The sequence below is a fragment of the Pleurodeles waltl genome, chromosome 3_1 (assembly GCF_031143425.1).
Source record: "Pleurodeles waltl isolate 20211129_DDA chromosome 3_1, aPleWal1.hap1.20221129, whole genome shotgun sequence".
In the NCBI taxonomy this organism is placed as follows: domain Eukaryota; kingdom Metazoa; phylum Chordata; class Amphibia; order Caudata; family Salamandridae; genus Pleurodeles; species Pleurodeles waltl.
In genome coordinates, this window is record NC_090440.1 from 1,115,927,802 (window position 1) to 1,115,951,516 (window position 23,715).

A 23,715-nucleotide genomic window follows, 5' to 3' on the forward strand; every position below is an offset into this window, starting at 1 on the left:
GCAAGGCCTTGCGGCTAACCCCACCCCCTCAAGGACAGCAAAACCCCTCACAAAGGCTGCACACCGTGCACAGCCTTCGGTATGCATGGAGTATGAGTCGCCTCTGGGCCCTAGGTACTCCCTCCCCAAGACTTAATAAGCCCCGGGGATTCCATCCCCGGGGCCAAATTCAGATAGAAAGAGGAGCGATCATGTGCACCCCTTCTCCATTCCTCATTAGGCCCCATGGACCATATCCCTGAGTCCTAATTCACTTAAAAAGAGGAGGGGCTACAAACGCCATCTCCAACCGATTAAAGGCCCCGGGGACACCATCCCGGGGGCCTTACCTTATTTAAAAGGGAAAAAAGGGTCAAGCAACCCCCACCCCCAAGCCTTCTCGGGCCCCTGGGATCTCATCCCTCAGGGCTGTATTTTATTAAAAAAGGTAAGGGGGCCATATGGCTCCCCCCTGAGCCTTCTCACGGCCCGGTGACCCCAATCCCATGGGGCTTCTCTTTATAATAGCTGGGAGCCCCAGTGCCCACCCCCAGCACCCACCATCCAGCATGTTGGGCGCTGCGGGGGAAGCCAGGGCCACTTGGACCCAGCCAGCTGGTGTGGGAGCCGGAATTGCTCCCACACAGCGGGAGCAGCCGTCTATGCTTGCTCCCTAAAGGCGGGAGCAATATGGGTTTTGTTTTGCTACTCACAGTAAACAGAACACAAGTCTGCTCCCAGCCGGTGGGAGCATTTTTAAATCTCCTGCCAGCATGTTTGCTAACGTTTGGAGGGAGATTTAAAAATGTTCCCACCAGAAGAGAGCAAACATATTTTACCTTGGCTGTGGAAGTGCAGGCAAGGAAAGTACCTGTCCCCCTCCCCAAGCCAATACATGGCCCAGGGGACCCCATACCTTGGGCTCTAAATTACGTTGCTGTGGGTGCCCTCGTCCCACAGTGGACACCCACAGCAATTATAGGCCTGAGGCTTAAGGGGGAGCCCAGGCTCAATGTTTTTTTGGTTTTTTTTGGCACTGTGGTACTTCCTACATACTACCTTTGTAGTGTTGCAGTTCTCCATAACTTAAATATATATATATATATATATATATATATATTCACTTACAAAACGTTATAGTTAGGTTCTGAATGTACAAAACCATAGAAATTCAGCAGTTCGAGTTATGTCAAGTAACTATAATTCGCTCACCCCCTAAGGTAACTACAACTTGCGTCACCACCATGCACAGTTTTTTCTTCAATAATTGGACTGCTAAAGTTTCATTTATATTTTTTGTTAGTTATAGAAGTTGTCATGAGTACTGTAATATCTGGGGTAATTAGCTGTGCATGGTGATGGTGAGAGTTATAGTTACCTTAGGGCACGAGTTATAGTTACTTGGACTAACTCTAACTATAACTGTTGAATTTCTATAGTTTTGTACAAGTAAACGCCCCTGTAACCTTTGGTTCTTTAAGTGTATTTCTGTGTTTTTTAAACTCTATTTCCTAACTATAACGCCCCTGTAACCTTTTGTTTTTTTCAGTGAATTTCTCTAATTTTTTTAATGTAAAGTAATATTAATTACCATATGTTAATCCAAGCACTGCCGCGAACTGCCTTCGGCTGTGCACGTTGGGGGTTGGCAAGGCACTGCGCCCATCCCACTATAATCACCAAACCTCGGAGCAAGAGTTGGGCGCTGGGTTTGTCTCTCTGGTTGTGAGAATAAATGTGAGAGGGTGTCTCTAAGTGTGAGAATGGGTGTAAGGGTGTCTGGGTGTGAAAGTGGGTGCATGAGGGTCTGAGTGGGTCTGTATGTGAATGAATGAGTGAGATGACTTGGTGAATGTTTTTATTCACAAACTTGTAGTGACATTACACAAGCGGCCACGCTGAGTGTCTCAACATATTTGCCAATATCGCGCATCGTGATAAAAAATAATTCTAAGGTCATAATTTCACCCCCAAAGACCCCTATATTAAATCCCTGAGGTCAGGGTACCTCCATCCTGACCCCTTATCCCACTTTTGCTTTTATTTTTCAGCCCAGTGGACTGTGTTCCAACTTTCTGGTCCGGTTGTGGCCAGCTAATCACAGCATTCCTGTTGGTGTGTGCGTTTGTGAATACGCTGCGATCGCTGCACAAACGTCACAACAGATGGCCCTAGATATACACATTTATTTCCCTTTTAATTTCTCAAAAACTGCTGAACGGATTCACACCAAATATCAAAAAGTGTAATTTGCATACAGAAACCTACCTTCCTACTATATTTGGTGTAATTCCATCTAGCGGTTCGGGCTGTAGTCGTGTTTAAAACTCCTATGGGAATTAACATGGAAAACACAATTTTTTTGCCCCCTCCTTTTCTCAGCCCCGCTTCACAGACCCCCCCCCGTGCACACAACTTTCCATGCGCAACAAGCATCACAGGCTCACTTTTCTGGGAAATATCGTGAAGATTCCTCAAACGGTGCCAAAAATATAGACAAGTCAAGAAACACTTTCTCTATGGAAACATGGTCCTAACTAGAACTACCTACTGGCAACCACCAAAGCAGGGCGTGTGAGAGAATGAATTACAGTTTCTTGAGTTAAATCAAACTAATGAGTTTCAGTGTTTCTTTTAGTTTAGAATGATACCTTTAAACTGACATTTTCACCTCACTATAACATCACTTCAACCTTAGTTTTTTTCACTGAATTACTATGGGTTGTTTCTTAAAAATATAACGTTTTTTTTTTACTATATGTAACTATGCCAACCTCCCATTTATGGCCAAGGCCCTGAGCCCAACCCCCTGCAGCCAGCCAACTCTACCACCAGACATGAACTGTGGTCAGGCACTGCACCTAACCACCCACCCCTAGCCGGTCAAATTCTCCCAACCCAAACATACACCAACCCTCCTCCTTTTCTTCAATTGTTTTCGTGATCCAGAAGGACTCACGCATGAGCACGGAGACCTTGCTGATTCCAGCAGGAGCCCAGGGGCCTATGCTGGCTCCTGCAGGCTCACAGCGTCCCAAAACAAAAACCTTTTTTTTTTAACTTGACCTCAAGTCATATCTCTCTGCGACCCACTCACAATGTCCAGCAGGTAGGGTTAGCCCTACCCTGAGACCTTGTATCATATTTTCCTTTAGTTTTCAAGTCTGTGCCGAGTCCCCAAGTCTTGTAATGGCAGCCACAAAAGTTCTCTTTATGTTGTGGTCAGTCAATTAGTGTTTAAGCTCCCACAGGATTCACAGGAGCTAGACAGCCAATGGGAAAATACCCCCCTTGTCCAATTGGATCACTCAAACTACAAGCCGTGGGACTTCTATGAGAATCTTGTGAACCCAAACGTCCAGATATACATATGTGTTGAACCTTAATTTCCTTAATTAATAACCTTAATTTCTCAAAACTACTAAACTGATTTATACCAAATCACTAAAAGCATGATTTTTGAGTAAATATCTTGCTTTCTGCCAAATTTGGTGTAATTCTGTTAATAAATCCCAATGAGAATTGTGTAGGGGAAATTGTTTTTTGGGGCCCACCTTTTTTCTCAGCCCCCGCTTGATTGATTATTCTGAAACTTTCAAGGAAGGAGCTGAGGTTAATTTTTTTGGTAAAGTTTTGTGATGATTCGTCAAACAGCACCAAAGTTATTAGTAAACCAATAAATCTATTCCCGATGGTAATTGAGTACTAATTCTAGGAAAAATAGTTCAACAGTAAACACCTTACAAAAGCATCCCCACTTGGTTAGTAGAACAGACATACATGTAATGAACACCCACACATTGAGCAGAAGGATAGGGGTGATTGTATCACAGGACTGAGAAGCAGTCAAGTAAAAAAATCTTCTTTGAGATATAAAGTTGGTGATTCCCTTTCTGGATGATATACACCCCATCTGAGCAAGGGAGAAGCACATTGCAAGGACGATTACAGCAGATCCGGGGCAATGGATTTATTTATGATAAATGTTCCAAAACTTAACTCCCAAATTAGACACTGATTATAGCCTCTGATTATAGCAGGTGATTGTAATACGGCCTTTGAGCCGTCTGGTGGATTACTATCTCTCTCATCACAGGAATGTTAAGAATTGGTATATCCAAAAAGATAATATGAACATCAATAAATATTCACATGTGGCAAGATAACTGTTCTAACTATGATTAGGGGCTTCCTGGCTTGTAATGATCACTCACACTCAGATTACAAGGTTAAACATACCTTCAAAAGAGGCGTTTATACCAAAAATATTTACTATATACTCTAAGACCTCCAGCTGTGGGCATTCTTTAATCACAATGATAGTGGCAACAATTTCCTTAATCTAAAAATACAGGGTCACTGTTTGGCATGATTGTTGGTGAGGATAATGTACTTGCTCATCCTTTGTTAGTCTCAAACAATATAGTGGGAGTATAAAATGGACTAAGTTAGCAAACAATAGCAAGTAACTATGGCTTGTTCTTAACTGCTTTAGACCCTGATCAGTGAGATTCCTGTTACTCTAATCCACTAAGAGTTGTTTGACCAACGCAGGCCACTCCTCTCAAGCAACTACCAAAAATCACCTAACCATGTTAATAAAAACAAGAAATGCAGGAGGACAAAGACAAGACTAGTTCAGTAAACAAAACCTAAAAATAAGTTGGAAATAATCAAAATAAGAAATATGTACATGGTCTACCTCATGAGTAGCCGGAGAGATTAGAAGGATGGGCAGTGGATGGAGAGCAAAGAAGCACTGAAAAGGAAAGGCACAAGGTATTTCTGGCACATTCTAGTGAGCGGTTGTACATCTGTAAACACCCAACCAGAGACATGTCTTGCCAGAAGCATGAGAAGTTAATTTTGCAAACTTATATGTTTATCCTAATGTGTTGACCTCCTCTAAAAGTAGGCTGGTAGGGACCCTGACTTCTATTACAGAATCTACCAATTCCCTTGATCATTGATCTTTTTCTTTCATCAATGGAGAGGTAGCCTTATTCTCCATGAAAAGTGAAAAGGCTTCAGAAGCAGACAGAATCCCAGGTAACCTGTACTTATTTGAACCATTTTTGGGTTCCCTTTGTTAATTGTGATCTAATGCTATATTTGCAGGCACAGAAATTTCTGAACCCCGCAAACTACAGGCCTATAAGCCTGATTGACATTTTGCAGAAAATCTTCTGGAAAAAGTACTATTTAAGTAGAATGAGTGGTGGATGAAAATCATATTTTCGATGACTTGCAGGCTCAATTCTGGGCAAGAGTTAGCACACTTGACTAGATCTTTCATTTCCAGACATTAAGCTGGAAGTACATTTTCCTTAAGCAGAATCACCTCTACATAGTAGCTTTTGTCGATATGAAGGCTACTTTCGATCTAGTTCTTCGGAATTTACTCTGGGAAGTCCTGAAGCATTTTGGCATCCCAGAGTCCCTAATGGCAATCCTAATGAAACTTCATACAGGAATATTTGCTTAAGTAAGGTGGGAGAACCATGGGGAGCATACTAGAAGAATTCCTTTAGCCAAGTATGTCAGACAGGGATATGTCTTGGCCCCTATTTCTTTCAGCCTTTATATCACTGGGGTGGCCGACTGGCTGAAAAATTGTCAAAATGATGCACCTAAATTAGGAAAGTCTACCATCTCTGTGCCTATGTTTGATGGTAATATCTTGCTGATATCAAGACCTCCTATGGGCTTGCAAACATTGTTAAACTAATTTTCACACTTCTGCTGAGGACTCATGACCAATGCAGGAAAAACACAATACATGGTTTTGAATCCTCACTACTCCTATAACGGCAGGATGCTAGTAGTATGAGACTCAGTTGAGAGAGTGAAGAATTCTGACTCCTTAGGAGTCAAATTTGTGGACATCCTGTCTTGGGTTCCCCAAATAAACAACAGTAAATTGGTACCACAACAAAGATCAGTGATAGTAGTCAAAAAGTACAATTCCACATCATGCATGCAAATTTCTTCAGATTTAGAGGCCTATGAGTCTAAGGCATTATGAGTGCCCTGTTTGCTGCTGCAATATGGGGCTGTGGGTACATGTAACCTTTAAGAGTATCTGAAAATGGCTTCATAACAATACTCTTTTAATTTCTCAGTAGTACACAATTGATTCCGCTAAGGCTTGATCTGCCCCTGAACAAGTGGACCACATGACCAAACTTAGGACCTCTATTGCATTGGATCAGAGTCTGGTTTGAACATGAGCTGGAACCATATAGAACCTCGCTAAGTGATCTCATCTGTCTGGATAAATATTGCACTACTACTTGGCTAAGCTATATTAAATCCATGCTATTGAGGCTAAACCTTTGAGAATTATGCAGACATCCTGGATCTATCAAGAATCATTCAAAATCATGGCAGAACGTTATAGAGAAATCCTAGACTGAACAGACAGTTGAAGGATTAATTGTCAAACGTTTAGCCTACAAAAACCTTACATGAATAGAATTGTACCACACAGCGCAAACAATTTGTACATAAGATTCACCAAAGAAAACTCTTTTACTTCTAAATGGGAAAAGACACTGTGGCAAATTATACTTGTTCAGTCTGTCCTACACTAAAGAAAACTGAACAACACTTCTTGTTTTTTCTGCTCGGCACATAGTGCCCCAGGAGAAAAATGAATTATTCCCTTATGTCGATCACTAAGCATGAGACATCTGGGAGGCAATGAGGATTTTCAAATTCAATACCTCGGAAAGGATTGTTTTTACATTGTCAAAGTTATTACTCAGGGCATGGTCATTATACTCATGCACAGTAAGATCTTAAGAGGAAGCACTTCACTTTCTTCATACATTTTAGATGGTTTTACTTAAGGGGCACATAAGACGATGTAAACTTGTTTTGTCATTTTCTAAATTGTAAAAGTACATTGTAGGTATTTTACTAACAATATTATCCATTTGTATTATTTTACTGATGAAAATGTTATGATTGTATGAACTTTTGCATGTTTTATAGTGACATACCACAAAATAGACTATTTACATACAGGAACTAACCATGAATATTTACATACAGGAACTAACCATGAATATTCCCTGGCAACTGCCACTGTGTAATTAAGATAGATAGTTATAGTTAGGACCTAGTTTCTATAGAAAAAGCATTTTTTGCTTTGCTAATAACTTTGGCACTGCTTGACGAATCATCACGAACTTTTCCCAAAAACTTTCACGCTCACATCAGCTGCTGTTTGTAAAGTTTCAGGGTGATCCATCCAGTGGAGCCAAGAAAAAGGTGGGGTCCCAAAATGTGTTGTCCCCATTCATTTTTTTCACAGGGATTTTGAACAGCGATAGCGCCAAAACTACTGGCTGGAACTACACCAAATTTGGGAGAAATGTAGCTCTTGATCCAGAAAGCGCCCTTTTTGTTATTTGGTGTAAATCCATTTGGTAATTTTTGAGAAATTAAAGGAAATCTAAATGTGTGTATATAGGGACGTGGATCCGCCGCAAATCCAATGCGAAGCATTGCGGCTCAGTGTGACAAAAGGAAGCAATGTGATTGGCTGGTTGAAGCCTTTGGAGAAAGTTGCATCCGCCATCTTATCAACTGGTGGACAGCCTTAGGGGGATGGAAATATGGGCTGCAAATAATAAAAAGGGCAGGGTAGATGTACTCTGACTCTATGAGGTTCGCCAATGAGTGTCCAAGGGACCCCTTATGAGACTGAAATTGTTAAAACTCATATTTTTCCACAATTGTGGAGTCGCGACTCCATCACGTGCCCCTGCGTGCTCCCCCATGTAACATTGCGACAGAGTCACAAACCCTGGTGTAAAATCTGAGCCTAACTGTACCTGTAAACTTTGGAATTTCTATGCTTTTTTAAATTCTATTTCCAAATTTTAACGTCCTTTTATATATTTCACCACTTTGTTCCTTAAAAAGAAACGCCTCAGTCACGCGATGTCTCCATCAAAATTAATTTATTAGGCAAGATAAACACTCGTCCGACGCGTTTCAGGAATCCAAGCTCCCTTGTTCACGGGCATGTATATATTTTATGTTTCACGAAATCTGCAGATCCACCCGCGGATTTACACTGGGGGCTGCACTGAGCCCTGCGGATGGATCAGCGGATTTCGGAAACCGTGAAAAAAAAATACATTTTAAGGCACTCGAAGACCATTTTTACTTATTTACCACAAGTATATAACACCCATGGGGTCAGGGTACCGCTACCCTAACGCCATCATCTACATTCAGCCAAGATTTCAGCCCCGGGGACCGTTTCCCGATGAAATAAAATGGCTGCCACAGCATTGCTGAGAGGTTGCGACCATCCAATCAAATCCTTCCTGTGGCGGGTGAACCCACGGATCAATCTGTGAAAATCCGCTGAGAATATGCGGTGCTGGATATCTATATTTGTTGGCCTTAAATTACTCCAAAACTACTGAACAGATTTACACCAAACCAAGGAAAGCATAGTCTGCAGAACAGAATCTAGCTTTGTGCCAAATTTGGTGTAAATTCGTTCAGCGGTTCGGCTGTAGCCGTGTCTAAAGAATTGAAAATCCCTATAGACACAGAATGGAGAAAAAGTGTTTTGGGACTCCCCTTTTATTTAGGCCACCGCTTCATGGATTGCCCCAATACTTTCAAGACAACAGATGAACTGACAAAAGTCTAAGTTTTGAAAATTTTGTGAAGATTCGTCAAGTGATGCCAAAGTTATTGACAAAACAAAAAATGCTCTGTCTATGGAAAAAATGGTCCTGACTATACCTACCTAGTGGCGACGTGTGTGTGTGTGTGTGTGTGTATATATATATATATATATATACACACACACACACATTTAATTACACAGTGGCTATTGCGGTGTAGTTATAGTTAGGTCAGACTTTCCATAGGAAGATCCCTGTTTGCTTTGCCAATAGCTTTGGTGCTGTTTACAATCTTCAGGAAACTTTCTAAAAAAAGTTTTTCCACATCAGCTTCTTCTTTAAATATTTTGGGGTGATTTTTCTTGTTGGCTGGCTTGCCGAGGAGCTTGCAGTCTGATTAACTGGTTGCAACAGTTTCATAAATATTGTAACTGCTGTTACAGGGCACTTGTTCCCCTATGTCCTGAGTTTGTTGTTATATTAATAACAAAGGGGGCAAGGTAGGGGTACCCAGAACCCCTGGTAGTTGTGGCGGGCCATAGAGGGACTACAGTGGGGACAAAGTTTAGAAACAAAATCCCATTTGCTTATCCTGCAGGAGTCTCGCAAGAGCTTCGGGGCTGCACCGGCTCCCGCAAGAGCCTCATGGGATCCCTTAAAAATGAAATATATCATTAAGAGGGCATACTTCTACCACCCATAGTGTCCACTCTGTATAGACATCTCTGCCAACAGGCAAGTCCCTCATCAAGCCCTGCTACGCACAGCCTTCACCTTTCACAGGGGTCTTTATAGACATGCCAGTCCCTCACCAAACCCGACTTTGCACAGCCTTCTTTCTGTACATAGGTTTTTGCAGACAGGCCAGTCTGTCTCCAAACCCTATTATGCTGCAGCCTTTGCAGAGATGCCATTCTCTCATCACAACTATGCCCCATTACTGTGCAGGCTCCTTCTACATACAGAGTTCCCCCTGTTTTGAGGTATTCACAGAGAGCCCAGCCCCTCACCAAACTCTACTATGCAAAGCCTTTGCCCTGTTCAGTAGGGTTCATGAAGAGGTCAGTCCCTCACCAAACTACTGTTTACAGCCTTTGCCCTGTACAATAGAGAGGGCTTCACAATGTGGTCAGTACCTCACCAGACCCTGCTATGCTTAGCCTTCGCCCTGTACAAAGGTTGTCAATAGGATGTTAGTCCCTCACCAAAACCTATTAGGCACTGTCTCAACCCTGTAGCGAGGTCTTCATGGAAAGGTTAGTCCCTCACTAAACCCTACTATGCATAGCCTGCATCCTTCACCAAACTCTCCTATGCACTTTCTTATCCATGTACAGAAGTCTTCACAGAGAGGCCAGTCCTTTACCAAACTCTACTACACACATCATTTGCACTGCACAGATATATTTGTGGAGAGGCCCGTCCCCAGCCAATCACTTATATGCTCAGCCTTCACCCTGTACAGAGCCAGCACCTCATTAAACCCTAGTTTGCACACTGTTCACCATCTACAGAGGTCTTCATGGGGAGGTGAGTCCCTACCACGCATAGAGTTCACCCTTTGGAGAATCTCTGGCGAAGAGGCCACGCCTTCACTACACGTATGTGATGTAAACTAATGGAAGGCAGGGCACCGCACTGCATTTAGGGGCTGATTTAGAGTATGATGGAAGCAGTATATTCTGTTGACATGGTGTAGTAGTAGTTTCTAATAATCCATATTAAGGGTACTCCGCCTGCCATACTTAAAGATGTACATTAGCCCATCAGACATCTTTTACATTAGCCATCACAGCAGTTCTTTTGAATCGATTGGAAGTATACTCAAAGCTCTGTCAACATGACGTTGAACACCCTCAATACCTTTATTTAATTTTCAATTAAAAAATCCCAAACCCCAAACCCTTTGCTTTGCACTCTATATCAGGCCCTGCAGGCCCTAAATTACTCTTACTTATAAACCAAGAGAAAAAGTAATTCTGTATGATCATAAATACATATTTACACTTTGTGTCAGGTCTGTATTAAGAATGGGGGAACACAAACCTGAGACAAAAAAAAAATATATATATATATATATATACCCTTATAACAATAGATGCACATGTTCTTAATATAAATAGACTGCTGTAGCAGACTATTATGATATACTAAGGGAATGACAAGCACATGGCACACAACATGAGTTTGTGTCTATTTTTAAAACAGAATAGGCCGTTCTGAAAAGAACCTTTTTGTTTTATTCCGCTTTTATATATTTCTGAACTAAAAAAACAAAAACAGGCTTGAAACAGGACTTCGGAAATTGGAGGAAAAAATACTTCTTACTGGGGCACTTATGTTCGTTCATTCGCTCACTTGCTCCTAGCAGACTGACTAAGCTCACCAAACAAAACAACTTTACTACACGGTTAGTATTTTTATTTCTTTTCAAACTATTTTATAATGTGTTTTGTTTATTTTTGTGAATTTAAGAATGGAACCTCACAAAAAACAGAATGAAGGGCAATAAATCTTGGATCCTTAAAAGACAACAAAGCTATTCCTTAGACGACCGTTTGAATCCGGGTAGAAGTAGACTGCTCCCAGATCATAATGATTTTGCTGCATTTGGAACAGTATGTTATCATATTTTGGTACTCAGGTAAAATGTCTGGAACAATCCCAAACACATGCGATGGAACAGTGTTTCCTAGAGTTACTGGTACTCCAGTTGTTGAATTTGATGATTGTGGAGCATCAGGCTCCAACTCTTCTCTGGAAAGAGGACGTGGGTGGATGCTTTGCATGTGTCTTCACATGCCTGTGGTGCCATGGAAATATTTTTTTCAGGCCCCAAAAGAAAATGTTCTTGTAGAGATTACACTGCACTATTGCTGTAGATACTTTTCCTTGAGGGGACTACGAACAATGCCAACATTAGTGAATCCTTAGTAGGTGCTGGTTTCTTCTTCTCCTTCTCTTTCTCTGGGAGATATCCATCATCTCCTTGTGCTGTAATTAAATTCTCTTATTGAAAATGCCAAAAACCTTCCAAGTAATTAGGGAGAGAGCAGCAGAGCAACTGAACAGACTTGTCTGCTGTATGCAAAAGAGTACCAAATGGTGGAAACTTCATCAAAATGCAGGAACACAGTGATTTTAATCAATTGCTAGTCTTCTCTGGATGAGTCACTGATCTCGCAATTCTTTTGCAGTTGCTTATGTTAGTTTCACTTAACAGAAAAATTGCTTTCGTGATAAATGTACAGATCAGAGCAAGGGTGAATTAGCATAATTTCCCTGTCAAGTAGACAAAAAAAGGAAATTGAGACTAACATATACTATCACGATGTCAGTCAGCACAGGTCTGTGTTATGATGAGAGCATTGTATAGAACATTTTGACTACCCCCAGTCTCCTAGATACATAGGGGCATATTTATACTCTGTTTGCGCCGGAATTGCGTTGTTTTTTTTGACGCAATTCCGACGCAAAACTAACTCCATATTTATACTTTGGAATTAGACGCGTCTAGCGCCAAAGTCCATGGAGTTTGCGTAATTTTTTCGCGTGGACACCTACTTTGCGTTAATGATATGCAAGGTAGGCGTTCCCGTCTAAAAAAGTGACTCCGAGGCATGTGCACCGTATTTACACTCCCGGGCAAAAATCACGCCCGGGAGTGGGCTGGTCAAAAAAAATGACGTCCAGCCGCTTTTGCGTCGTTTTTTAGTGCCTGGTCAGGTCAGGCGTTAAGGGACCTGTGGGCTCGGAAGGAGCCCATAGGTGCCCGCCCATGCCCCCAGGGACCCCCCCTGTCACCCTTGCCCACCCCAGGAGGACGCCTAAGGATGGAGGGACCCAGCCCAGGGAACATAAGGTAAGTTCAGGTAAGTATTTTTTTTTTTTTTTTTGTGGCATAGGGGGGCCTGATTTGTGCCCCCTACATGCCACTATGCCCAATGACAGAAGTCCCCTGGGCATGGCCATTGGGCAAGGGGGCATGACTCCTGTCTTTGCTAAGACAGGAGTCATTTGAATGGGGGTTGGGAGTTGAAAAAAATGGCGCAAATCGGGTTGAGGTGATATTTTTGCCTCAGCCTGACTTGCCCCATTTTTTGGCGCCCAAGCTCCATATTCCGTTGGCGCACTTGTGCGTCGAAAAGTATAAATATGGCCCATAGATTCCACAGGCACTACATCAAACTGGTGATTCGGATAAATTGACTGCACTAAAAAAAACAAGTCAGAACTGCACTCCAGAGAGCCATTATGACAGAGCATCTAAGAAGTAACAGTGCATCATTGGGCCTGCTAATTATCAGTGAACCAAGAATTTTTCTCAAGGATAAATTGTTCTGCAAAGATTGATCATCAGTTACATGGCTATGCCCTGGAGACCAGCTGATATTCATAATCAGTACAGCCAAATGCTCGTCATATCAAGGTGCAATCAATGGAGACAAGCTTTCAAGATACAAGCAATAACCGTGACAATACAGTTAACAATCAAAAGGAAGCATATAGAGGAGATCAATAAAACTATCTTTGAAAATAAAGAACTTCTGAACCAGGTAAGTAAAATCAAACTAAAGAAATGGAAGAGCTGTGACAAAATTTTCCCATGAAAAACTATATCCATACATCACAGTTGACTACAAGAATAACAACAAAGCTAAGGGTTCTAATAAAGGTTGGTGAAAAGGCACTAATGAGTGGACATTCAACTCTGAGACACGGAGTACAAGCAGCAACAATTCAAATATGACACCATTTCAATGAACACGACCTAGGAAGATACTGGCTTTCCAACAAGCCCCATACAATTATAGACTACCACCTCCTTGGTGGGCACCACATCCCAGGCAAGTTAAAAAAAACACACTTCTTGCCGCAGACCATATATAGTCCAGTACTTTTTTAGGCAGCTGCAGACTGGAAGGAAGAGGAAGAAGATGAGGACACAACTAGAAGGTCCACTGGAGCCCACCAGTCACCCTGCAGGAGATACAGTCAAACGGGGAGCCACCACCTATCAACTAGCAACACAAAGACCTAGTGGTTAATTTGACTAAATATTCCGTATCAGGCAAAGAAACAGTTTTTGAACAAAGGGCTTTCACTCTGACAATGAAGGGTGAAGCTTCATGATCAGAAGATCTTTTGGGAAGATCTGCCTTAAACACTTCTTTGCAACCCAAAGAGAACAAACACTTAGAAAAGAAAACAGAGGCCTGAGAAATAAGCCAACATTCAATCCACCGCAAAACTGTGTTCCACCACAAATCCTGCTGCTCGAGCAGACCATCTTGAAGGCTAACCAAACTGAGCAAACTTATGGACAATAGACGTTTTACAATTTGTCTAACAGTGAGAAGAAACTTATCCAACAGCCTGGGAAAAATCCTTCCATCACCATAAAAACTGGCAGACAAAGGAGATACCATTGTATTGATGAACAGAGAGGAATAAAGACACATGCTTCAGGCAACTCAACAATGACCAATTTTTTTTTTTTTTAAATCAGGCTAGACCCTGCAGCCCGACCAAAGAAAACAATGAATCAGATAGGTGTCTGCACATTAGAAGATCAATGGATTACAAAGTTAGAGGCAGAGCGTTTACACTCAAGGAAACCCAGGATGTCTTATTTCTATGTATTACAAAAAAAACATAAGAATAGGACTTCTCCCTCAGGAAGAATCATTGTGTCAGGTATAGGCTTACTACTAGAACCACTCTCTGAATTTGCTGACTTTTTTCTCCAGCCACTGGAAGAAACAATTTCTTCACATTCAAAGGACACAAAGGACATCCTACTTACCTTGGAAGATTGCACTTTTAACCCAGAAACCCGAATTCTCATTGGGTTAAATGTGCAGTCACTATACATGTGTATTCCATAAACAGATGAATTCAGAGCCATTGAAAGTCTCCTTAAAAACTTCTCAACAAAACAGATGATTCGAACATCATTTACCATGCAATGTGCTAAATTTGCACTTACTGAAAACTTCTTTATATTTGAGGACCAACACTATCCACAGATAAACAGAATGTCCATGGGAAGCACATTCACACTGAGCATAGGTAATCTGTACATGCATAACTCTGAGATGATGCATATCTGTGTCAAGAGTAACCCTTTTTTTATCAGAAAATCTGCAATTGGAGACGGTACATCGAAGACATACTGGTAAAAAGGCACGACAAGCAAAATCTGCTCCCTTTTTTTTACTGGATAGATAACTTGACAAGATTTAAAATTCACCAGTGAATAAAACAAGATAAAGTTGCTATTTCCTGTCATCCTGGTTTATCCTTTAGAAGGCAAAAAATTAACAGAAGAGTGCCTTGTCACAGATCCGAACTCCTTATTATATGATGACAGTTTCCATCCAAAGGCATTAAGGCACAACCTTCCTGAAGGCCATTTTTATGACTTCATGGTAATTGCTCAGACCGGAAGAGCTTCTTGAAGCATGCAACTATTATACTAGAGAATGTACAAGAACAAGCCTAGTCCAAAACTGTTATCAGACATGCAAGAAATCGAGCCAGGAACAACTACAGAATAGACCTATTAGAACCACATTATAAAGAAATAATTTAACAACTAGTCTGTGTCCTGACCTTCCAATGGCCTTCTGACAAATTAAAAAAGGTGATAAACAAGAAATGAAATAGCTTGAACTCAGGAAATATTAAATGTAAAAAACTTCTATTCACATTTGAACAAAGAAGCAGTCTGAGAGACTTACTGATGAATACAAAACCAATATCATTGAAACCGTCAATCTCTGCCACACTATGGGACCTGCCAATTCCTCTACACTGCCTGTACCATCTGTTGTTTAGCAAAACCTACTACACAATAGACCTGAGATTGAAAAACCCGTGAGCAGCCCAGCTCCAATATCTCACTCGCAAGTGAAGGCATGATAACCATATTGAAAGTGGTAAGAAAAAGAGTGCCATGGTTTGCTGTGATTGCATGACATCATAAGACCCTTTTTCACTTGTGTATATACTTGTATTTATTTAGCACTTTACTTTCGTACCATGACACTCTGTTTTTCACCAGAGTAAATTTTGTCCTATAAGAGTTACACTGACTATCCATTGAGGGAAGCTCTGACCAGATCTACAATTAACTGGTTGTTATCTTTTATTCCTATTTAGCAGAGAGGGCAATTGGTCCTGAGGAAAGCTCCAACACCTCATTAGAGGGTATAAAATGGCAGAAACACGTTGACATTGCGTAATGGCAAAATTACTGATGAATTCCGAAAAACGCACTCCTAAGGTTTATCAGTATTTGAACAAAAATTGTTAGAAGCAGATGTGCAGAGGCAGAGAGTATTTCATGTATTGCTCTAATTACATCCAAATAAGTAGCTTCTACCCTTGTTGGGAAAAGCCTAGCCCTGCACCATCAAATAAGCTTGTCCAAGATTTCAACATAACGTTAACTCACAGAGTACTAAATACTCCTGCAATATTTTCATCATGTTTTAACGTGTATTTTATAATTTACATTAATAAGGACAGTATAGGAAATTGGGGTATTAGTTGTCGGGCCTTCACAAATATTAACTTCACAATTTCCCCTTACTGGGAACCAACCACCTCATAGTAGACCTTGACTCTGTCAGGGTAGCAAAGAAGAGCAATCCAAGGTCTACTCAGGGGAGGTGGTGTGGGCTAGTAATCACAATTCTCTGGCATGCAATAACAACAGTCCATAAATGATTGTGCAATCAGTGCTTTTTCTTTAGGAAACATAAAAGTAAATTTATCATACACACACTACTTAGTACTATGCATTCATTTACAAATATATACATAAGGCAGAAAAATACCTTAGATGACATTTGGTACTCACCTTTGACCCCTCCCCAGGGGTCATGCAAACATATAAAGTAAGTCTATTGGCTTGGTCAAAGGTTCAGTATCAACAAACCACATGTTAAAAACATGATCATTTTGTGTGTAAATCCAATCTTCAATAATAACCATGGGTAAATAAACTTATTAATGTTAAATAAGCGTATTCATTTTGCAATCCTAGGGTGCCACATCATGTCTCTACCCTTGTCCCAACCCTCCTGCACAGCATGCCTGGACAGTTTAAGATGGCATCGTCCAGGAGTCACTGGTGACATGTACACCTGGGGTCTCAGCTCTGCCTCTCCCTGAAATCACTGCCAGGGTTTTTCCCACCAAATGTTTAAAGAGGAACCCCCTCCTATGTTGGCTCAAGCTGTCTGGGCTTCCTCCTTAGTTTAGTGAGCCTGGGATGTCCCCAGCCCAAAGGCAGTGCAATAGGTAATTAACAGATTTATTTCCTCCCGCTTTCCCTCCTCAGGAGCTGAGGGAAGCACTGTTAATTTTGTTAATTACTCATTTTTGTGGGGCGGTCTTTGTTCCTGCTGCTGGAGAGAAATGTAATTAACTTAGAACAGCGGGGTGACAAAAGACCTGGGGTCTGATCCTGACCTGAGCCAGGGAGATATGACAGTTCTGGATGACCCATAAGTTGTACAGTTATCTTCTTGGAACTCACTGACTTTCCCTATGAGTGTACACTAACATTATAAGCACTACCCTGCACACGGCAGTAGTCTCACCTTTACAGTGCACACCCTTGTGCACACTTGTTCATGTGTAACCATCCAAGTAAACCTTACCCTAACTGCATCACAGCTGACTTATCTAGAAAGACAGACACTGCCGATAAACCTGTGCAGTCCATTTGTCATGTGATGAGCATAGGTGACACATCTAGGCAGACTAACCCACAGTAAAATGTCCAAACCGGGTGATCTAAAAAAAAGCAAAAAGCAAAGAAATCTGGGTGTACCGAATGAATGGAACCCAACTGCAACAGACAGGTTTAAAATTGAAAGACCTTCTATGAGTTGATTCAAGAATTCATATAAATGTGACTACTGTCAAAGACGATATGCCGGCTTAGTATTAGAATTTCCAGAACAAGGAGTCAGTTGATTATAATGTGCCCCCAATGCATTTCAGGCACAAACACCTTTCTGCACGGAGGAATCACTACAACCAAAGAATAAACACACAGTGAACATCTAAATGTAAGATTAAACAAATAGGCACAAAGAAACCTTGATCCGCGTTGGCATCAACACAAATTCTTTTTTTTTAAACTCTGAAGAATAAGATATTCAAAAAAGTGTTCAAATGCTAATATGAACTGGGCGGGCTCGTCCATAGAAGCATGGGGGTGTTGCCCCCTACTGTGAGCCACTGTACCCGAGACAGACTTATATCCCAAAGTAGGAGCAGGGATACAGAACAATGTGGAGAGTATTCGATAAGGATGTGATAATGAACTGTGCATGTCAGATTGGCTGTGTTACTCTGTGGCCAGCCTGACGTGCAATTCTGGCTCCATAATTAACATTGCGTGGGAGCTGGCAGGGCTTCGACATAGCCCCATCAGTCTCTGGAGGAGCGTTGTGTTTCCCTGACCCAGCCAATCCTGGCACTGCTCTTATGCTGTTTGGTATAAAAAGCAGCATGACAACAGTGCTTGGATTGGCTGGAATACTACTGCCCAGCATGCACATCTTTTGTCTGGCAGCGCAAGTCCGGAGGATCAGGTCACCAAGCTAAGGATATTTTTCTTCATGTTTACTTATTTTAATTCAAATTAAATATGTATTGCAAAGGTGATCCGTGCAAATTCTATATAAATAAAACGTACCTATAAATAGTTTGTGCCCGATCACCTCTGCAATACAAATTTAAGCATGTAAACATGATTTAAATTTTACATGCTGCACATGCCCCACCACTTTTGAAAGTCACCAGCCACCGCTGACTATGAACTCAAATAAATGAAAACTCATCACCAGTCATCAACCGAAAACGATTAGCTAACACACTAGGGCATATATTTGCAGGAATAAAATAATCACAGTACGAGTGATTGCTAAAAAATGTAGGCCCTGATTTAAGAAAAATGATGCACAACTGAGCTAGCGCAGTTGTGTGTCAAAAAAATTACCGCCGGTTACCACATTCCTCAGCACCATCCGTGCACCATATTTAAAAAATGCAGCACTATGGCACTAAGGAAAGGTTAGCGCCAAAAAAAATGACCCTAACCATTGCGACATGGCAAAGAGAAAAATGAAGCTAATGCTGTAAAAGTGGAGTTAGAATGTTTTGCGGCATGTTTTTTTACGCTAAGCGTGTTTACAGCCATATTTAACAGCATTAGCGTAAAAAAAATGTGCAAGCAAGAAAAAAAAAAGGGAGACCAGATGGAGAATGCAGGCCAGAAGATCCCAATGAGCTCAGTATGAGCCAGGAGGGACTAGCTAAGTCCCAGAAGAAGAGGAAGCTGAAGTGTTGCTTTAGTGAGGAGGAGAATGTCATCTTGGTCAGAGAGGTGACAGAGCATCAACACCAGCTCTTCATCACCTCTAAATTGCCAATAGGTAGAAGAGAGGCTATATGGCAGGCAATAGTAGATAAAGTCAACAGCGTAACAGAGGTGAAGAGGACTGTCACTGATTGTAAGAAGCACTGGCACTATTGCAAGCGCAGAACTAAAGAGAAACTGGCCAGAAACTGCAGCACTGCAGACTGAAGGTGGAAGTCCCTCACCCCAGGAGGACCAGGATGAGCTGCAGGAGATGGTGGCAGCAATAATCCCGGAGGAGCTGATCACTGGAATCGTAGGACAGCGCAGAGTACCAAGACCTACCACTAATGTACAGTAAGTTGGAATGGGGGACTATCTGGAAATTTCCAAATGGCACAAGGGGGAGGCACATAGGACACACTGAATGCATGCAAAAGGGCTGCATTGGGACACATAGTGGCAGAATCAAAAGGCCCCATCGCCACAGGAAGCTCACTTTTAGTGACGCTCTGGTGGCGCTATACATTTTCACAATGTGGTGTTAAGCCACTTTCCTGGAAGGTGCGTGAAATGAATGTGGCTGTGGCCGTGCCACAACAAAAACACCCACTGCATATTGTTGTTGCCCCAGATTTAAGACTACATGTAAACCTGAGGCTGTGACTAAATCCAACACCACCCCAGGGTTGGGGTTAGAATGCGCAACAAGGACAAATGTTTTCCTTCCTCCTTGTGTCATTGCTCTTCTTATATGTGCTGCATCCTGCAGCACACATAGAAAGTTCAAATGTCCAGTAACTATTGTATTTTTAGCAGGAAGGTGTCCCTTCCTGCTCAAAATCTATCACCCCCAACAGCACAGCCACCCTTGCACCATGGCGTAAAGTTGTGTGCAGAGGCGATCAGCAGCAAGTATTGGGCTGATGAAGGGGCCATATACACATTAAAATGGTGCATCCAGGCATATTGAAAGTGACTGAGCGTGGCAGTGCCAAATGTGGCGCAACGTTTCACTCTATTATTTTCCTTAGAACCTAGCCAATAATGGGCAAACATTTCAGATGCACTCACACCTTCCCCACTTCATGCACCAAACATTTCTAGCCCATCCCAGCAATAACTTCACTGTTGCCCCTGATCCACCTGCCCATGTGTAACACTTAGTGCGCAACATGTCCTACTTTAGTTGCACAGGGTGGTTCAACAGCAACTCACACACACCTCCATGCACCATTTGGAAATAGGCACAAAAGTTAACATATACAACATATGGGGCATGTGTGTGATCATCATTTGTGCTTCTGTTCAAGTAGCTTCCATTTCACCATGTAACAAAGTTGCCTGTGTTGTGGGAATGGTTGGTGTTGTGCACAAAGTGACATCTCATGCACAAGTGGCACAAGTGCGCACTACGGGCCCAATGTCACTAGTCCATAATACAACTGCTCCATCATACAAATAGTTGTGGATCCAAGCTTCCCATTCCCCTCATGCCACATTAACAGTCACACAATGCATGCATTGATCCACATATGTACATCCTTACACCACTATATGCTGTGGCAGATATGCTGTATGCAAGGAAATATCCCTCATGCAGGGAGGGCAGAACTAATGGGGCTGACAATCCATTAAGGTTGCACTGTGCCATCTAATTACCACATGTGTGAGGCCTGCTAAAGTCAGATGACAAAGTGACACAAGCATTGTAAGCAATGGACCTCCCTGTGCTTTGCTGCACTAGTGCCATCATTCATGGTACCAATGCAGTAAAGCACTAAAATAGGGAAAAAATTCATTAGACTACTGTGGGAATGTCCACCACGGTGAAAAGGAACGTAAATGATGTGCTTCTATAGAGTCAGTGGCTGGGGAAGGTACCTGTACGGAAAATGGTGGTGTGGGATCAATGCACCAAATAGCTTGAAAGGTTGCCCTATGTGTGATGCACATTGCAACACATAATAAACAACTACAACCTGGGGTCTGTAACATGAGCCACCAGTAGCAAGTAAATGATGAGCTATATCAACAACCACTACAGTCAAAGATTGACCTTTCACTACCCATTGCAGAAGACGATGCCTTCTCTGCCTGTCCTGGATTTTACAGAGGACATGGATGACCAGCTGCTGACCATCAATGAAGACTCTCCAGGATGTCCTAGGTTTCCTTCCAGACACCACCCCCAGTCACAGGGAGGACACACAGTGTTGCGGGGTCTCCACATGAACCACCCAACTACCAATACACAGCACCAACCAGTCCTGCCACAGCCGTTTACTCTGAGGACCTAGACATCACCTTTCAGGGGACAGTGGTAGGAGTCCAGCAGGAGCTTGCACACCAGGTGCGGGTGGGGAGGGAGACCATGGCAGGTAGCCAAGAGTGAGTGCAGAGGTGCTTCAGTCCGAATAAGGACAACTCAGCTGCCGTCAGAGGAATCCACTCCCCGCTATGTGGACTCCAGCAGTCCTTGGTCGACATAGCTGCTGTCATGAGGCAGAGGCTTCAACAACTGCCCTCCTAAAGTAGCAGCAGCATGATAGATAACAGGCTGGGGGCTATACAAAATGCCCTGGAGCCCATAAAGGGGGAAGTGGCCTCCCACAGGGAAAACATGGCGTCCTACCACCGTGATGTAGCTGTGGTGTTGAGAAATCAGCAGTTCCTCTTTGCTTCAGTGATGCCTTATGTGTTCCCACAAATGGCAGCTGCCGGGAACTTTAATTCCACATCTCCATCCCTTGATTTGTGTGTGGCCCTCTCAGCTTCAACAACAGCACCACCCATGGCACAGGAGGCACCACACACATCAGAGGTTAAAGATGTGAAAGAAACAACATTCACACGTAAAACCAAATGGTAGCTGCAGTTTGTGCCACATGGACGGTATCTCCTTAGTTCTGTGCTTAAGATCATGCCATTGTTGGGACAGCTGGCAATGTGCCCTCTTCACTCTACCACTGCTGACTTATCTTCTATGGACTGTCATTGTCTCAATTCCTACCTATTGTCAATTTGGACTCCTCTTTCCTAAAGCACACTTCTCCTACAAGTCTCATGACATGTCCCTCACCCTTGGACACTGAATGTACATCAAATGGCTCAGGATCTCCTGGGGTCAGTGAACTGGATATTGTACTGCATTGGAAACTAAACTTGCTCATGTAAATAAATCACCATAATCACAAGCACCATGCACTTTTTTCAGTGTTAAATCAACTCATATAAATGTCTGCATTGTGTGAAGCAATGTCAATGAGAACTGAACCAAATGGCATGTGTGGCTTACTGTCAGACACAAAGGCACAAACTAGTACTCAAACATGATAAAGGTGACTGATAGTATTGTGAACTATAAATAACTTACTGAGCCTCTCAAGAATGTATTGAATATATATCCATGCAAGTTGATATATGGCATGAATGGTTCAGAACTCAAGTGTCAGGAAATGTCCCTGATGATTGTACCAGTAAACAAATATATGAGGAACTCAGGAGCATATTTAAGACTTTGACAGGCAGCTGTCAGTGTGGCAGTATTCATACACCAAATAAGGTGGAATTTAATGTGCTACACTTTTCTAAAACGATTGTGACATACCTTAGCAAACACAATTGATGTTGCATCATTACCTGTCAAAAATATTGCATCTATACACAATCTGAGTGTCAGGAACTCCACTGAAAAATGTCTTGAGTAGCTGATGTCATAGCGCTGCCAATCAGACATCTCCTTGGTCACTGGGGATACACATAGTCATACATGTAAATCAATACTGAATGCATACCCTAAGGCAGTTCCCTAACTTGGCCAATGCAGACATGAGAACACCCAGACAGTCAATCATCATGGACACCTAATTGTCAAAAACTTACAGGATTTAATGGTACCTAAAACACAACATAATAAAACCTAACCTGCTCACTAACCTACAATAAGCTAACCTATACTAACTTAACTTAACCCTACAGCTATCTATCCTAACATACACATAATGCCACTCAATAAACATTGTTCCCCCACCCCCTTATGAGACAATAGACATGTAGGACAACATGAACTAAAGCTATACATATACTAACTAATCCTATGTCCTAAACAAATATATATATTTTTTATTTTTGTTGGGTATTTTTATTTTTTGAATATATACCCCTAAACATAACCCCCACGAACCCACCCCCAAACAAAAACAATGCCTAAATCTCACCCCCCAAACTACACTAACTAAATCCTACAACTAACCTACTCTATCCCACCTAGCCTATGTCTACCCCCTAAAACCCACTAAAACTTTAAACAATGCATGCTGGGGAAGGGAAGATCCAGATAAGTGGTGAGTGGTCACAACTACAGCTTCTTCAGCTTCCTCTTTATGTACTTTAGTATTGTGTATTTCTAGCATTGTCTGCCTCAAGTTTGGCCAACCTAGCCTTAAACTTGGCCAGGTCTTTACACATTTCTGCCTCAAAGCTGGAACCAGTGGCAGATGGTGGTGGCTGTTGTGGTGCTGCTGGCGTCTGAGGTGCTACAGATGTTGATGGTGCCGGACCTGATGGAGCTCCACGGACCCTGGGTGCTGAGGACCCTCCTTTAGTTGAGGTGGTTACAGGCTGTTGAGCTGGTCCACCATGTGGGAAAGCCTTCCATGACCTTGTCAACTTTTCTGTGCTGGACCTCCTATGGAAGCT

At 42.2% G+C, this 23,715-nt stretch overlaps 1 protein-coding gene across 1 annotated transcript in view; it reads left to right on the forward strand.

The window, feature by feature from the left end:
• LOC138284998 (transient receptor potential cation channel subfamily V member 6-like) overlaps positions 1-23,715 on the forward strand; it is a 215,865-nt gene that overhangs the window by 180,935 nt on the left and 11,215 nt on the right. The window lies entirely within an intron of this gene.